The sequence below is a fragment of the Lissotriton helveticus genome, chromosome 7 (assembly GCF_964261635.1).
Source record: "Lissotriton helveticus chromosome 7, aLisHel1.1, whole genome shotgun sequence".
Taxonomy (NCBI): Eukaryota; Metazoa; Chordata; class Amphibia; order Caudata; family Salamandridae; genus Lissotriton; species Lissotriton helveticus.
This window is the reverse complement of record NC_136068.1, coordinates 1,566,574,583-1,566,593,223: the sequence shown is the minus strand read 5'-3', so window position 1 is coordinate 1,566,593,223 and position 18,641 is coordinate 1,566,574,583. Positions and strand designations below refer to the sequence as shown.

General features: G+C 38.5%; 1 long non-coding RNA gene across 1 annotated transcript; it reads right to left on the bottom strand.

Annotated features, from left to right (window-relative positions):
- Positions 1-1,594: 1,594 nt before the first annotated feature.
- Positions 1,595-3,419, bottom strand: LOC144767545 (uncharacterized). The gene is made up of 4 exons (XR_013598254.1): positions 3,316-3,419; positions 3,093-3,204; positions 2,515-2,579; positions 1,595-1,848 (listed from the first exon to the last, which is right to left on the bottom strand). It is a non-coding gene; the product is annotated as an uncharacterized LOC144767545 (long non-coding RNA).
- Positions 3,420-18,641: the final 15,222 nt, after the last annotated feature.

Here is an 18,641-nt window from a genome sequence, read left to right as displayed (position 1 = left end):
AGGGGTTGCCCCTAGACCCGGTCGGACGCGGACGGGTGCAGACGGGCTTGCCTTAGGCGCGCCGGCTGCGCTCGTCCGCTGCAGGGACCAGTGTGGAGGCAGATGGTGAGTGAGGATTAAAACAGTTTTTAAAGAATGACAACAAAATAATTAAAAAAACAAGCTGACTCCCGGCTTCCGCCTCAGGAGTTGAGTAACCTTGTAATGGCGGCGCTTGCAATCAGCGTCGCTATATAGCGTTGGGCAGGGGGCGTGGCCTCCGAAGGGGGCGTGGCCTGCGGCCTGGGCGGGATGGCGGCAAAGAGTGTCAATCGCCGGTTTCGAACAGCGCTAAATGCGCTGCAGGGACCAGTGTGGAGGCAGATGGTGAGTGAGGATTAAAACAGTTTTTAAAGAATGACAACAAAATAATTAAAAAAACGAGCTGACTCCCGGCTTCCGCCTCAGGAGTTAAGCCCTAACATGTTTTGTTCAACTACAAATAAACGGTTTACTAATAAACAATTAGCAGCAAAAATTAAAGTGCCTTGTGCTAGCAAAATAAATTGCAAGTAAACTTTTTAAATTGGTAAGGGTACATAGAATACAACACACCAATTAGCAGCAAAAATTAAAGTGCCTTGTGCTAGCAGCAAAAATTGCAGGTAAACTTTTTTGAGATTGGTAAGGTTACATGATATACAACACACCAAATAGCAACAAAAATTAAAGTGCCTTGTGCTAGCAGCTTAGAATCATCAGGTAAACTTTTAAATTAAAAAAGTGTACATAAAATACCATCCACCATTATGGAGATGCATTTAAAACAGTCCATCGAATAGCAGCAGAAATTATTTATTTATTTTATTTATTTATTTAATTTATATAGCGCATTATAACCCAGGGGAATTAAAGTGTCTTGTGCTAGCAGCTAGAGTTGTCAAGAAAACTTTCAAATTAAAAGTATACATAAAATACAATCCACTATTATGGAGTAGCATTATATACAGTATCGTACATTTATAATAATACATTTTAAACAAGCTTAAAATAGCCCACACTCTCCCTAAAAGCATTTAAAATCAGTATATCATTGTCACTTTTTAGATAATTTTCCTAGCAGAAATTTCTTCACTTAAAATATCTATGTTACAAAATTTCTTTTCAGCTATAAAAATAAATTTAACACATTGGTAAATAAGACGAATGGTAGCACCACTTAGACATACAATAATTGCAGTCCTGCAAGTTCTTACTCCCAATTTATAAAAAATGGGCTTTAAGACGGTCTTCCGCTCTTCTAGCAATTTTGGGCATAGGGTTACTATATGCAGTAGGGTTTCATCACACAACCCACATAACCTACAAAGGTTGAACGGCCACTTTTTCTCCCATTTTTGAATTCCGTCTTTAGTTGGATATCTCCCAAACCTTAATAACATGAATGTATTCTTAATCAAAGGTTTTAAATGAAACAACAAATAAGGTTGAGGAGCCAGTTTGCATATGCAAAGGTAAAAGCCCAGGCAAAAAAATTCACAAAGTCTGACAAAAACAGGAAAAAGGACCCACCATAAGGAGAAAAAGGACTCAAGTAAAATTTGTTCTATGATAAAGTAGGACATTTAATTACATTCATAAAAATTTGATATGCACATATTCATTGATACACATGATTAAAAAATTATAATAAAAAGATAAACATGATTTTCAAAAAACAAGCTATTACTGCAAGAAATTATACATAGATTATGAAGATGTTATTAACATAATGATAATGCCCGAAACACTGTTGAGGATGCTGATTTCTGTTGACGTGTTTCGACACACCTTTTTGTGTCTTCCTCAGGACAATATCAGCAAAAAGTTCTAAAGTTTAAAATAAACAAAAAGTCACAACATCTCCTTATGTAAGTCACAATTATTACCTTATTGATATATACAGTGGAAATAACATCTGTTGTCAGACTAAGAAAAAAATATATACATATATACAATTCACATGATACATCGCTAGAGAGGCCATATCAACAAATATCCATCCTATATACTTCAATTTTGATATATATACATATATACATAAATTGTACATAAGAATTAACTTAAACATTCGTAAATACAAATCCATAACTTGTCACTATGTTTTGGGGCTAGAATAAAAAACACAAGAGAAAGAGAAAGAGCCAACAAGAAGAAGAGGGAGGGGTAGATGGGGAAATTTAAAAAAAGGTAATAAGAGAGGAAAAGAAGAAAGGGAAAGAAAGGAAAAGAAAAACGAAGAAAGTACCATCTATGCCATATTTGATTACCTATATAGTTTATCACTTGTTTATCTGTCTAGTTTATCCAAACGAGGAAAGTATCTTTCTGTCTGTCTCTCATAGAGGAGAGACCATTTGCTATAGAATATTATCAGAGGAGGGGCCTGTTATTCTATGGTTTGAGGAGAGTTGTTATTTTCCTTAGTATCTACTCAATTCATTTTTTAATACTTGAGAAAACGCTCAATTATTTAATTCATCCTATAGATCTTACCTTGAGTAGAGCTGGAGAAGTCTAAAAAATATGCAGCCAAGCCAATGAAGGCTTCGTATGAAGCACTAAAAAAATAAATAAAATAGAAAAGAAATACACTCACATTATCTGATTTTAAAAAGGGAAGTATTTCCTAAATTATCATAATTAATTTACAGAAGTGAAGGGATATGCAAAGTACCTATTAGTTACGGAATTTAAAGGGACCCAGCGATTCCTTTATAGTCCTGTGTATTCATTGGTTATTATAAAAACAAATATCGAACAGTTGATGCTAGAAGGACGAAAAAAACAACTTATTTAGTGGGCTATTTGCAAGGCATATTTTTAGTAAAACACTGTGCGAAGAAAATCTATATTGTTTACTAATTTAACAATTAATTACCTGCACTCGTGTGCAAACCCTGAGAGGATTTGGAAAGATAAATAAAAAGTCGGCTCAAGGCTCCTAGAGCAGGCACTATCTTCTTTTTGTTGCCCTGTTCAAAAACAAGTGAATATATAAGGCCATCATGAGCTAAAAACAGAACGTGTTTTTTTGAGCTAAAATAGTGAAAATGGCAAGGCACGAACCGTACCTATTCATTCGGACCGGACCGGTGATGAAAACAAACTCCCTCTTTCAGCCATTCAATATCTACGGCGTTCTTGAAGCAACGTGACGTAGTCCAAAGAGCCCTTTGGTGGAGCCTAGCAGAAATACAAGTAATATAAAGCGGCGCAAATTAAATTAGATTACGTCCGCTTATGCGAGTTTAGAATCAAAGACTCAAAAGTAGTTAATAAACATCCGAAGCATACCTGTGAAAAGTTGAATAGTGCCGCGTCGTAACGGAAGCCAAATCCAAAACCCGAGAGTTCTAGCGTTTTCAAACAAGCACGCTTTTATACGTATGCTGCTTACTCGAGTGTGCACAGGTGTGTAACTTATGTTTCTTAAAGGGCCTATCGCCTTTTTCTCATCGTATCGGTATGGAAACCGTAATGAAGAGGGAAGATATACTTATTAGTTTCCTAAATTCCTACCTTTGTTCTTTATTCTCGGGGACACACAATAAGCCTGAATTCTATATTACAGAAGCGCTAGAAGAGTTTTATAAACACTCGAGCGCTTCATTGTGCAGGATAATACAAAAGAATAACTTGTTTCTGGACACAGTCAATATAGACATTTGTTTTTTTTAAAAACAGGTCAGGGCCTGACCTGCTTACCTATTGTGACTATTAAGGCTATCTGTTTGCTACTCTACGCGTTCTTCCTCACAATAACTCAAGAATTGGCTAGCTTCATTTCTGTCAATTATAGGAACTAGGTTGAGTTGTTATTTTTACCCACAGAAATCGGACTGTCTATTTATTTATCTCTTCTTCTTCCTAACATGAACACTGAGAATCACTGATTTAATTAATGAGGATCATACAGACTAGTTTAAGTTATTGCATTTTCCCAGGGTAGTTCATTATTCATACCTCGTGTAAAGGTATTGAGTGAGAAAATCCAAAACACTTCTTTCTTTTTCCTAATTTTTTCTCCTCCCTTATCATTTGGGGTATGGATTTTTTCTAAAATCCTCCATTTCGCGTCTGATGGGGAGTGATTATATTCTATGAAGTGTTTTACCAATGGAGCTGTGTATTTCAAGGTCTTAATTGCTGACCTGTGCTCCGTCATTCTTGTTTTTATAGCGCGTGAGGTTTCCCCTACGTAGCCCAAATTACAGGGACATACAATAAGGTACACCACATTCCGTGTATTGACGTTCTAGAATTCTTTCGCTCTTATGGTACAGCTGTTGAATATCATCATTTCACCAGGAATAATATGATCACAGGATTGGCAGGAACCGCAACGTGAGGTACCTTTCAATCCATTTTTCCCATCAATGGATTTCTGTATGTAAGGTGGACTGTTATTCAGCTTACTAATGCGCGATCTCACTATATGGTCTTTCAAATTTTTATTCCGGCGATGTGCAAACATTGGTTTGCTTAACTTATTCTGACTTTGATTGACATTCAGAAGATGCCAGTTAGAGTTGATTATTTGCCTAACCGTAGCATCCATAGTTGAATGTTTAGTTATGCAGACAAGTTTCGGATCCTGTTTTTGTTTGTGTGTATTAAGAAGAGAGTCACGGTCGTAAAACCGTGCTCTTTTATATGCCTCTCTTATGAGGCGATGGGGGTAACCTCGCTCTGCAAACTTTTGTTTCATTTTTACAGACTGGAAGTCATAATCCTGGAGATTCGTACAATTCCTTCTGACCCTTAGGAACTGTGAAAAGGGGATGCTGTCTTTTTGACAGCGGGGGTGATAACTCTTGAAATGTAACAGAGTATTTCTTGCTGATGGCTTTGTGTATAAATCAACCTCCAAATGACCGTTATTATGTTTGATGTAGATGTCAAGGAATTCCACTTGATGTAAGTTTATATGGGCAGTAAAACGGAGATTTTTATCAGTTAAATTGAGCCACTCCAAAAATTCCTTCAGGGTCTGTTCCCCATCGGTCCATACAAAAAAGATGTCATCTATGTAACGGTACCAATGGGAAACAGACTCGTAGAAGGGGGCGATCTCATTATGAATAAACTTGGACTCAAAAAGAGACATGTAAATATTTGCTATTGAGGGGGCCATGGAGGCCCCCATAGATACACCCTTTGTTTGTAGGTACATATCTTCTCCGAACTCAAAACAATTTTCTTTTAAAACTAAAGTAAGGCATTCCTTAATGAAGGTTTTTGAGCAGATTATATTATGTGCGTCAATAAACCACATTGTAGCATCAATGGCCCCCATTTGGGGGATATTACTGTACAAAGACTCAATGTCTAGTGTAACCAAGACATCTCTATTCTCATTGAAGGGAAGGTTTTCCACTTTAGTGATTACATCCCCTGTGTCCTTCACATAGGACGGTACAAGAGGTATAAAAGGACGCAAAACCTTATCTAGATATTTTGAGACTGCTTCAAGGGGAGTTCCTATTGTTGACACTATAGGTCGATAAGGGGGGTCTTGTTCGTTCTTATGGATTTTTGGTAATCCATAAATGCAAGATATTTTCTTATCTGATGTATTCAAGAATGCATGTTCCTTTTCATTAATAATACCTGCATCCAGGGCTTTTGTGGTAATCTTGTGTATAGCCTTTACAATCCTCTCTGTTGGATTAAACCTAATCTTCTTATAGAAGACTGGGTTATTTAGCATGTTTGTCATATTTTCTTCATATTTCGTGGAGTCCAAAAGAACAATTCCATCTCCCTTGTCGCTGTTTTTCACAGTGACAGATGTATTGTTTTTTAGTTCAGTGAGGCACGTATGTTCCTCCTTGGTTAAATTGTATCTTGGTTTTGGAATTAAGCGAACCGCTTGTTCTAGACGATTCATAACTACTTCCTCAAAAATGGCAGTTTCAGGGCCTATTTGATCCAGGCTAGGGGTGAAAATAGATGGAAGGGATACTATATTGTTCACCCTCTCCTCTCCGTCTACCTCATCATTGTCAGCAAAGAATTTTCTTAAACGTATCTTTCGAAAGAAAGAGTGGATGTCTTGATAAAGTTCAAAAACATTGACATATGCATGGGGGACAAATGACAGTCCCTTTGACAGTAAAGATACATCAGTACTTGTTAAATTATGTGTAGACAAATTAAAGATCGGTATCACATCCCTTGCCTCCAATATTGTTTGTTTCGGGTCTCTAGGTAATGGTGAGGTTCCTGAGGGTATTGATGTTCCTGAGGGTATTGATGGTTCTGATATTGCCCTCTTGCTTGATTCTGGTATTGGCCTCTCGATTGATTCTGGAACCTGACCCTTTGTCTGCCTCGTCTCGCACCGCGCTTGCCTAAAAAAGGCTGACGGTTATTTCTTCGACCATTTTGGGGATTGTATGGTCCCTCATCTGAATAGCCCATACTTCCTTCTCCTTCTGATTCTGAGTCAGATGAGTCTGAGAAAGTATTAATCCTATGTTGGGGATTGTAATTAAAATCACCCTGGTGATAGTCATTTTTATAGTAATTGTCTCCTATATATGGATATGTCCGTTCCAACGTGTAGAACCTTTTATCCTTCACAAATTTGTCAGTTTTCCTTTTTTTCAAGTAATCTGTGAATGATACAATGTCTTTCTTCACTATATCTAATTGTTTGTCTGCTTCTTCTAGAGTTGTTGCCTTTCTAATTTTATCTTCAAGATCCTCTATTTCCTTCTTAATCTCGATTACTAACTCTTTAGACGTTGATATTATTAGGATCATAAGATCACGCGAGCAACTACTAGCTATCATGCTCCATTTTATTAAAAAGGTTTTTTTATCAACAAACAAACCTGGAATATTCCGGACCCTCAGCCCTAGTGGAATTATGCCAGCTTTAAGATAATTAAGCATAAACTCACCATGTGCTTCTATTCGCACCAGCTTTTTTTGTAGTGTTTGCAGTTTGTTAATATCACTGTTGTTTTGAGGGTTCACTGTAGGGTCATTTCCGAAAGACACATTTGTCCCCACAAGTGTAGCAAAATCCTCGTCTGAAAACCCAAAAGTCTGGAGATTGGCCATTAGTTCTAATTACAGGATGATTTATACTATAACACTGGTATCTAGAGTGGTACAAAGAAAGACAGACTGTTTAGGAACAAAGAAATCAGGTGAAAGGTAATTTCTGGAGACAGTATATAACTAATACATACTATACCATATTATACTATTGACCATAGATGTTTTTTTTGTCCCCTTAATTAATTGTTATCCATTATAGTAGACAATGAAGCAGCTGATACATTCATTGATTTTTTGTAAACCATTTTACTCCTCACTTCATCTACTAAGTTTGGACAATCAAAGTTACGTAAACACTCATTTAAATAAATTTGCCAACTACTCGCATATTCACTTTTTGTTATCTCAAGCCAACACCGATTTGCTAGAGAACCCTCTTCAGCTCGAGACAGTGTCAATAAGGACTTTAAAAATGTAGATTGTCGGGCCAAAATCTGTTTCTTTAGACCAAATTCTAGTCTTATATTGGCACGACTAATATATCTTGGAATCCTAAAAACGTATTTCTATGTCCTTAATTCAATATCATCAAGTATTTTCGCATCTTTGCCACGGAAGATAATAGAACCATAATCCAAAAATGGAATTAGCTTAGCTTTCATAACCTTCAGCAACTGATCATAATCTGGGCATAATAGCTTATCTCTCAGTTTTCTAAAAGCAAATGCGAGCGATGTACCCTTAGCTTCAAGGTTATTAAAATGCTGCCTAAATGACATACTATCATCAAATGTGATTCCCACATATTTATACGATTTTACACATTCAATAACCAAACCGTTAATATTCCATTCTTTTACTCCTAGCTTGCAGCTTCCCACGGTCATTATTTTTGTTTTTTTGTATTGATTTTTAGACCGATTTGTGTAACATATAGGTTAAAAGAGTCTTTTGATCTTTTTAGTCCTATGACAGTTTGGCTTAGTAAAATGGTATCGTCGGCATATTGTAAGTATTTAATCTCTTTACCCAACGCAGAAGGAGAGTGGGCATTAACATAATTAAAATGGGCCGGGAGACCAGACATAAAAAGGTTAAAAAGGCAGGGGGCCAAGACACGTCCTTGTTTCAAGCCGATATTGGTCTCAAGGCGACGAGTCGCGTTTCTTTCGTCGCCTACTTTAATCTGTACCCAAGTATCGGAATATAATAATTTGATCATTTTTAAAAGTGTGTCAGATATACCCCAATTGATTAACTTCGACCAAAGTACATTTCGGGGCACAGAATCAAAGGCGGCTTTTAGGTCAATGAAACAAATATATAATTTTTGTTTCCTATATTTGGCTCTTTCGCCTAATAATGTTAATAAAATCAAGTTGGTATAAGTCGATTCTCCCTTTCTAAAACTGGTTTGTAAGTTTGGAATCAAATCCTCTCTCATGGCCCATGATTCCAATTCTTCCAACAGACAACTAGCAAATATTTTCGCTTCTACATCTGTTAATGCGATTAAGCGATAATTTGCGGTGGTTGACCTCGGGACCACTTTTATAAATTGGTTGGATAATACTTCCCTGCCATGATTCCGGAATCAAGCCTGTTTTAAGTACATCATTAAACAGGAGCATTAGTACCTCTGGCCAATCTTTTAGGTTTACTTTCAAAATGGCGTACGGAATTCCATTCGGGTCAGGCGCTCCATTTGATCTAATCTTATTTATTACTTTTTTGACTTTATCAACCGACCATGGTTCATTATCAAGGGAACTTGATGGTTCAAAAACACTTAGGTCTGACCCGCCATTTTCTGTTATCTCTCGTTGGCCATGATAAGTAGGATTCATTTTACCATCATTGCACTGTGGGCCCAGGGGGACAATTTTAAGATATTAAAAAAGTTTACCTAGCTCAGTTCATCAATATTGGCACTATTACTTCTATTATTATCATTTTCAAGGTTGTTAATAATGCTCCAAAATAACTGTGAATCTTTAGATTTACAAGCACAATGTATTTAGACAAAGTTTCTTCATAATATGCTTGTTTAGCCTTCCAAATTGTGTTCCTGTATCCCTTTTTCAATTATCTAATTTGTTGGAATACCGCAAAATGTGATGTTCCTTTTGCTTTCCTATACAATGCTCTTATTGTTTTATTAAGACTTTTTTTAAGGTATAGTAAACGATGGGAAAACCACCCTGGATTCTTTTGATTCAAAGTTATACTTTGAGAGGGTTTCAAATTAGGAAAATTAGCCAAAAGAGTGGAACATAAACAAGGCCAAAGAGCAACCATAGATTTCCCTTCAGCATTAGCATCTTGAACATCTAAAATTAATCGGAAAACGACTTCTAAAATATCTTTTTCAGTTCTATCATTCCATAGTAACCTTTTAAGGTTAAAAGGAGTAGAAACAGTTTTGATTATTCTAGATTCTGGCAAATAATAAAAAAAAAAAGCCAAATATTGCGAATTCGCAAATTAAAATTGGTTAATTAATTGCATTTAAGGAATCTCAAATAGAGATTCCTTAAATGCAATTCCTCGCTAGAATGCGAATTCTGCAATAACGATTTTTGCATTTGGGATGATGAATCCCAAATGCAAAAATTGCGCTCGCAAAGGGCCAGATTCTGAGAATCTGGCCCGATTTTTCTTTCATGAATCTAGGTGTTAGTACTTTATCAAGAGAAGGCCGACATCAATCTTTCTTCACAGGGTTTCCATTTGTTAATATCGACGAAAGTCGACTCCAATCCTCGACCGGATTGGGTACTTTCTTTAACTCTTCACATGTTCTTAGACCTGGTTGACAACTCATGATCTTAATACCACATGACAAATTAAACTCTGTTGATGGGCATGAGGCACCTTCCAACACTCTAACATGTGATACCGGGCCTATTTTTTGTTCACACTTTTTTAAGACTGGGCTGCAAGGTGACTTACTAGGATCAACAGAGTTGGATATTGGGACCCATGAATTCTCCAAACTTTGATGCCCCATTTCTCAAATTGGTTACTGTTGGCAATTATTTTACTAACAATTTCATCACTTAGCCAAGTTGTAACAGTTATTTCACTATAAAAATTATTACAATCTTTCTTAAACGCCACAGATTCCAAATCATCTGATATTACATCCTTCAGATATTTAATTGCATTTAATAATTTCAAAATATTTCCATGGTTCAAAATATCATAGGGGCCTCTTGTAGTATACTGAGGACAGAAGACTACTTTCTTCGTTTCGTACAAAAGATCAGAGGCCTCTATTTCCTCCTTATTTCCACAGCCGACTGAAACCCTCTTCCCAATAATAGGAGCCGAGACAGGGTCTGTCAAGTGACTTAATACATGGGGTTCTAATGGCTTTTGATCTTGAATACAAGGTTGATCACCATGATCATTATTGTAACATTGATGGTTAATATTATTTACAATTTTCCGATTGAGGGTATTTTGGTCACCATGTTGATCAACCAATTCATTATAAGACTGATCAGGCATTACAACCCCTTACTTCAATGGAAGAGGGACTTTGGGCCACATACTGACATTTGCCACATCCTGAAGTATTAATGGATTGACCGTTTTGTTTATCCTTTGAGTTAACTACAGGTTCTTCTGTAGATCTAAAAATCGTGAATAAGGCTTTCATTTCAGATTCTTTAGGCTTTTTAGGATCTTTAATTACTACCTCACTGAGAAGTTTTTTATCCTGTGATATTTTATTATGGGTTTTCCTTGACCTTTTTCTTGCCCGTTTGGTCAGAATCTCAGAGTTCGTAGTAACGCCTGATGCTTGGTTTGCTTCAGGGCAGATCATTTTCACCTCAGAGTTTCTAATGATGCTTAATGCTTGATTTATCTCTGAACAGTCGGTTTTCGACTCATCAACTGTCAAATGATCCTTATTGTTAATACTTTTAAAGCTAACTTGAGATACCTTAGGTGTTTTCAGATTAATGGCATCATTTGCAGTTTGATCATTCATATCGATATTTTTACTATTTCTGCTATTCATGTCTTCTTGCAATATTGCTGATTTATCTATGGTGATCATACCAGATTGAACTGGACCGTTTGAATTATTTTTTGCACCAAGTAGATTAATAATTTCTTCATTACCTTGGACTGTTCTACCTGACAGCAGTTTTACTTCCTGTACCATGGAGCTAACGATTGACGGTAGATCTGACATTTTGCCTATCAGCTGTGCACAAGTACAAGTTATTAACTGACTCTCTTTATTTGATTGAACTTTAGTAATCAGTTTGGTCAATTGGAGAAGTTTTGCATCAATCCACACTACATGGGATGCCAATGTGTTTAAAATGTCTACCTGAATATCTAATTTATCGGAATGGAAATTAAGAGCATTAGTAATTGAATCCATAGTGTGGAGTAAACATTCCCATATTCCACACTCAGGTCTAGAAACGTTATTTTCTATATCACCAGAACTAGCCTGAAAATTCCCATCAAATTTAGTTAATAAAGATAAATCCACTGAGTTAAACTGATTATTTAAAACTATATTTGTGAATTTACTTTGCTCATTTGAGATGGGAACATTTTCACCTCTAACTGCACCTGGAAACAATAATGATTTATTAATGATAAAACTGTTCTCCAAAATTATACTTGACTGGTCCAAATTAAAAGGTCTTGCATTACCAGGTTTGTCAGATTGGCCATTTGGACTAGATACTAATTCAACTGTAGCTGGTATTGATATTAAACACCCCCTCTTGGGTTCTGACTCTTTAGCGATGTAGTCTAACATAAAGACCCCATCGCTTACGCTCTGATCCAAACCTGAGGAGATGTTAATTACTGATCAGATCTCTTTTTGGCTATCAGCTGTCAGTTTACAAAGCTCCTCCTGTCTGGGAGCTAAAGATTCATCAACCATAGATAACACAGTAACATGTGCAACAGAGTCCTGCAAATGAATTTGAGCTTTTGTCTGTGACTGACTAGAAGATGATAATAAAAATGTAGGCGTTAACGGCACTTCAACCTTTTCAAAATGTTTAATCCTATCATGAAAATTAGCTTCATCTTTTAATTCTTCTATTTCTGAAGACAACTTATATTGTGTTAATGCACAAGGGTGAACACTTTTTACACATATTGGCGATGATGGTAATGAGGATGTTACACAGTAATTAGCAGTCTTATTAACAGTCTCATTATTTTTAGTTCTTTGTTGTTTTTGAAACGGTTTTTGATGATACTTAAAAAAACTCTTAATAGACGGCTGAGTAACATGAGCTAGATTTTTACAGTCTTGACCGGAATTTATGGGGGGAACTACCATTTTAGCTGGCTCATTCATATGCTCCTTTGTAGAAACACAAGTGTCACTGCTTTCCTCATTCTTTTGACATGGCTTAGGTTGAGACACAACATCCATAGTTTCCTCATTCTTTTGGCGTTGTTTCAATTTGGACAGTGCCCCAAGCTGTCGGCCTGATCTCATTATCTACCGACTACAGGCTGGAATTGGCGAAATATCGATTAGTAAAGCAAACTGACAGGACCTTGCCTCAAGAATAAGGCTATACTCCATCATTAGAATCTGCACCCCACTCCTTCAGCTGGACTCAAATTGCAGATCTTGTGCTGATAAGTCAATAGACACCAACACCGACCCCCAACGGTGCTTCAACAACTGGATTCAGGTCTCTTGATTACACTCAAATACTCTTGATTGCTTGATTGGCTGAAAAAAAAGGCTTACAACCCCCAGGCTTTTCGTGGCACAGCCTTACTTCTGGTGAGCGGGGACCTACGAGGACCCACGGGGGCCTGGTAGGAGCTAGTAGGACCAAGTATAGGTACTTAGCTCACTGTCTCTACTAAATACGGCAGTTCCTCCTCCTGGGGGCCAAATAACCCCTCCCCACAACGCCAGAGCCCAATCGCTCACCTCTACTGGAGTAGGGGCCAAGTGGAGACAAGTAGGGACTTATATCGCCGTATGCTGCCTGCCGCTCACAGCCGCACCGCTTTGTCTGCACCAGGATGTAAAGAAAAGCATACCTCATAGTGGCTCTTCTAACAAATCCAGTGTTCTCACCAGGTTTAATTTTTCAAATGTGAAATGCTTTCGTTGTGGAAAGTTGCGTCTCTTTGCCAACGACAGACAGTGTCCCGGGTGGAAGTCTACTTGTTCTAAATGTAAAAGGAAGGGACATTTTTCTGCTGTTTGCAAAGGGAGGTCTTACAAAGGCAACGTTAATGAGGTTTTTTATGAATCTGAAAGTGCTTATGATGACTCAGAAGAGGTTGACTGTGGTCAGATTCTTGTTCAAGCAATTGGCAGTGAGGAATCTAAGGGGGAGATGTATCAAGATTTCGTTTTGCGAATCTGTAATTGCGATATTTTGCGATTCGCAGTTACAGATTCGCAAAACGGGATGTATGTAAAAAATTGCGATTTTTTTGCCATTTGTTAAAAATTGCTAAAAATTCTCAGAATCCCTGGCGATTTCTTAATTAGCGAAATTCGCAAATTAAGAAATCGCAAAAAACTGGAATCTGCAAAGCAGGAGCAGGTTGATGACATCACAACCAGGAAGAGGGAGTGATCACCTGCACCTGCTTGGCTGAGCCACACCCAGTGGCAGTTAGGAGAGTGTTTGGAGGTTGAAATGACCTGCTAGCTGAGAAATGGAGTACCAGAGCACACAAGAGGGAATGGCTGGTGAAAAGAGAAAAAGAAAACATACGTTTTCTGAAAAGGAGCAGGAAATCTTAATAGAGGAGATGATGTGCAGCCATGAACTGCTTTTTGGAAAAAAGCTTTGAAAGTACCTGAATCCAGAAAAAGGAAAATCTGGCTGGATATCCAACAAAAGGTGAATGTTGTGGGAGTCACCACCCGTACCATCGAAGAACTTAGAAAAAGATGGTATGACATGCGCCAGAGGTCCAAAGAAAGGGTGGCTGAAAGGATAAAGGAGGCACACAAGACAGGAGGTGGAACTTTGACAGCAGAGCAACCTACACCACATGAAGAACTTGTAGAGGCCACCCTCCTGCCTGAGACTGTCAGTGGAGTGTCCCATATTGACAGCTCTGACCCTACTGCAAGTGCTCACGGTAAGAATCATGTGACAAAGTAAAAATTTACTGGGTGGGGAATGCACACAGTTTAGAAACATGTACATAGTGTAAGTATTTTTGAAGTCCAGGTACACTGCATAACATACATATAGAAATGCATCATGGGAGTTGTAGTCTTACCAAGTATAGTTTTTATCTGGCAAACACTGGCCCACATTGTGGCGTTGTTTGTAGTCAAAATGACAGTATCAGGATTGTCAGAAGTTCAAAACAGGAAGCTTTATTTGTTCCAAGACGCAGAACAAAACACAAACTCATATGTCTCACTCTACATCCACAGCACAATCAAGGGCACCAAGGGATTCTGCAGAGGGAGATGATTCACCAGTTCATTTTGGCTCTGGGGCAGAAGGCGAAAGTAGTGATGACAATGTGTCTACTCCAATTGTGCGCAGGAAGCACAGACATGTGGCCCCTCTGCCTCCTTTGGATGATGACATTGACCTTCAAGGGGATACAAGAGACAGTGGCCAAGACACATTGGTCCCTGTTGAGAGCCAAGTCCAACCTCAAACACAAAGAAGAACACTAGCATACAGCGTTGATCGATCCAGGAGCAGCAGTGTTCATCCTGAGACACCCACAGTGTTTGCTGGTTTGGAGCAGGATATGTTTGATGTGCAGCACCTACAACATAAGGCACAGCGGTCTATTAATAGGCAGCTCACAAAACTCAACAACAATCAACAAAACATGGGTGAGGGCATGAAGTCAATGGCAGCTGCAATTGACAAATTATGCATGACACTTGAGCGCCCAGAAACATCTCGAAACAGGGCTGCTCATCGTGCACATGGAAGAATGCATAGTTATACTAAGGCCATCGACCGCCTATGTACAGTCACATCTAAGAGGGAGATGAGCCAATGCACTCAAAATATTGCCAGAGGCCTGGATCAAGTTACAAGTGCTGTTGAAATACTACAAACTGCCGACTCTCGTGCCAGCACCCTAATGGCTTCTGCAGACAGTGAGGACACCTCTAGCAGGAGTAGCAACAATGCAACTCCAACTTCGAAAGTCATGCAGTGCAGAAGTGGCAGACATGGTGCTGCTACTACACCTGTGTTGGAGAGCATGGAATCCGAACACCGCCATGCACCTAGCCGCCACCGTAAAAAGTGAACAATTACATTGCACTAATTTCCCCTATGTTCATTACACATATGGCTGTTCTTTCACTTAATGAGACAGTACCATGACTGTGCTTTAACATGTCATGGGTTATCACAGAAATAAGATTTTTGAATTGTGATTAAACACAGCACCTGCAAAACACAAATATGTTGTGAGAGCACTTTTCTTACCTAGAAGTAATTTTGTGTTATCTCAGACCGTCTCTCTGCCGGCCAGCCGCAGCTCCTACTCCTGCTGTTGCCCTTGCAGGGGGAGGTATGGAATCATCATCAGATGTGTATGAGTCACTCACTTCAATCTCTGTGCCTTTTCTCATTGCCATGTTATGTAGCACTGCACAGCTTGTTATTATCTTACAACATGTTTCAGGACTGTACTGCAATGCACCTCCACTTTTGTGTATGCACCGGAAGCGGCTTTTTAAAATGCCAAATGTGCGTTCAATTATGCTGCGCGTTGACTGGTGTGCCCTGTTGTATCTTCTCTCACTTGCATTTGATGGATTCAAATATGGCGTTAGGGTGAAGTCGCGCACTGCGTAGGCACTGTCACCTGCATGGGAGAATAGTAAGAGTAAGTGTATGTTCCATTGACAATTGACTAATGTATGGAAGGATGAATGTGTGAGATATATTTACCAAGCAAGTATCCCTCTCCAAACTGTCCAGCACTCAGACGTCTGTGAATCCCACTATGTCTGAAAATGAAGCAGTCATGTGTGCTGCCTGGGTATTTAGCCACAATGTCATTGATTATGTATTTGGCATTGCACACAATCTGGATGTTCAGGGAATGGTAGCTTTTCCTATTCCTGAAGACATATTCTGTAGCTACTAGTGGTGTAATGGCAATATGGGTGCCATCAATGCAGCCAATCACATGGGGAAAACTTGCAATTTGGTAAAAATCCAGTTTTGTTTCTTGCACGGCCTGTTGGGTGTTTGAAAAATAGATGTGATGTTGAAGTCTGTTCAGCATTGCATCCAAAAAGGCATGAAAGAAGCGCGAAAGAGCACTCTGGGACACCCCACCAACCTCTGCTATGAGACTTTGAATAGCACAATACCTGCATATGGGTAGGAATTGATTGTGTCCTGCCTGTTGGATGCTCCAAAAAAGGTTTAAATTTATGTATGAGGTCCAAGATGGTGTGTGGGTGAAGTCTGTACTTATCATAGATGTCCTCTTCAGTCTACTGGAACAGCGCGATGCGCAGTCTGAAAATCCGCTCCTGCCTCTGTCTCCTCTGTGCAAGGGCATGGATACGCAGCCTCCTGGCTATCAGGTATAGTGCAGCCATTTTGGAACTTTCCATTGCATTGTGGGGTCCTTTTTATACTTTCATCCTGGTTACCACCTGAATGCACTTGGTGTTAATTGCGATTTCTTAAAAATTCGCAATTTGCGAATTTTTCATACATCTCTTTGCGATTTCTAAATTTGCGATTTCAGGTTTGCGAATTTCGCCAAAAATATTTGCAAAATTATTCGCAGAAAATGTGTTTTAGCAACATAAGGAATCACAATTTTTGCGATTCCCTATATTGCGATGCAAATTCTTACAAACATACCATTTCTCTATTTTTTAGTCGCAAACGCTGTTTTTTTGCGATTCGCAGCGTTTGCGACTAAAAAAATGGTTGATACATCTGCCCCTAAGTCTTGTCCTTTTGATGAAAATTTGGTAGATGGCAAAGCTACTAGAGTTCTTTTTGACTATGGTGCTAAAATCACTATTGTGTCTAAAGAATTTTATTTACAAAACTTAAAGAACAAGGTGAAAATTTACAAACCTGACTTTCAACCATATTCTTATGGTGGTGAGCCAATCAAGCTCTTTGCCTATTTCCACGGTTTGATTGATTACAAACACAGATTGACAAATGCTAAGATTTACGTATCTCAAAAGGGGGATAGCATTTTGAGTTGGTTTAACCAAAGGGATCTTGGAGACATGCTTGATCCGAATTCTTCACCTCCCATGATTTTGAAAGACAATTTTCAGTCCACCTCAGATTTTACTGTTCATCGATCAACTGATGGTGAATTTACTGATTTGCTTAAAGCGAAGTTTCCGCAAGTTTTTTCGGAAAAGCTGGGTTACTTAACGACTATGTTCACCACATTCGTCTGCATGATCAGGCAAAGCCCTCTTGTTGTAAGGTGCGTAATATACCTGTAGCTTCCAGGGAGCAAGTTAAAAATAAACTGCAACGCCTAAAACAAGATGGTATAATTGAGGAAGTAGAGGCAACGCATTAGCTTGCTCCGGTGGTCGCCGCAAAAAATCTGATGGCTCCCTCCGTTTGTGTGTGGACCTCAGAGAGCTAAATAAGAATGTTGTGGTCGTTTGCTACCCTCTGCCTAAAATCTCTGACATTTTGATGTTGTTAAAAGGAGCTAAAGTTTTCAGTACGATAGACTTGAGGTCAGCCTATCACCAGATTAGGTTGGATGATGAATCCAAAGATTTAACAGCTTTTATAACCCCTTATGGAACATTTCATTTTGCAAGACTCCCTTTTGGCCTACTTTCGGCTGCTTCAGTGTTTCAGAGGGCATTAGAGAATGTTTTGAAGGATCTCGTAGGTGTTAGGATCTATCAGGATGATATCCTCATCTTTGGTAAGGACAATAGGGAACATGATGCAAGAGTTATGGAGGTCTTACTCAGACTCAATGAACTTAATTTCACTGTGAAAATTGAGAAGTGCAAATTTAGGAGGGAATCCATCGATTATTTGGGACATACCATATAATTCTAAAATGTAACTCTCCAACTAATAAGGAAGAGCTAATGCGCTTCTTAGGTATGGCAGAGTACTATAGTAAGTTTGTTAATGGTTTTGCCTCTTTGTGTGCACACATGAGAACTCTGCTCAGGAAGGGTTGTGAATTTGTTTGGGATGATGAATGCGAAAGAGAATTTTGTGTTATTAAAGAAAAGTTGAATTCTACCCACAAGCTGAGTAGTTTTGATCCTGAGAAAGAGTCTGTTTTGGTGACTGATGCGAGTCTTAAAGGCTTAGGAGCAGTTCTTTTGCAAAGAGATTGTGTTAAGGAAAATGTTATCTTGTTTTTGTCCTGAAGTTTGAGAGGAGCGGAGTTATGCTATTCCGTGATCGAAAGGGTGGCTCTTGCTGTGTATTGGGCGGTAAAAAAACTGAAGAATTTGCTTTGGGGAGGCAAATTAGAGATTAGAACTGATCACAAACCCTTATGTGATATTTTTAAGAAAGAAGGGTATCGATGCAGTCTCGGGCAGAATTACTAAATGGGTTGTGGGACTGCAGGATTTTGATTTTGATATGAAGTACTTACCGGGCGTAGAC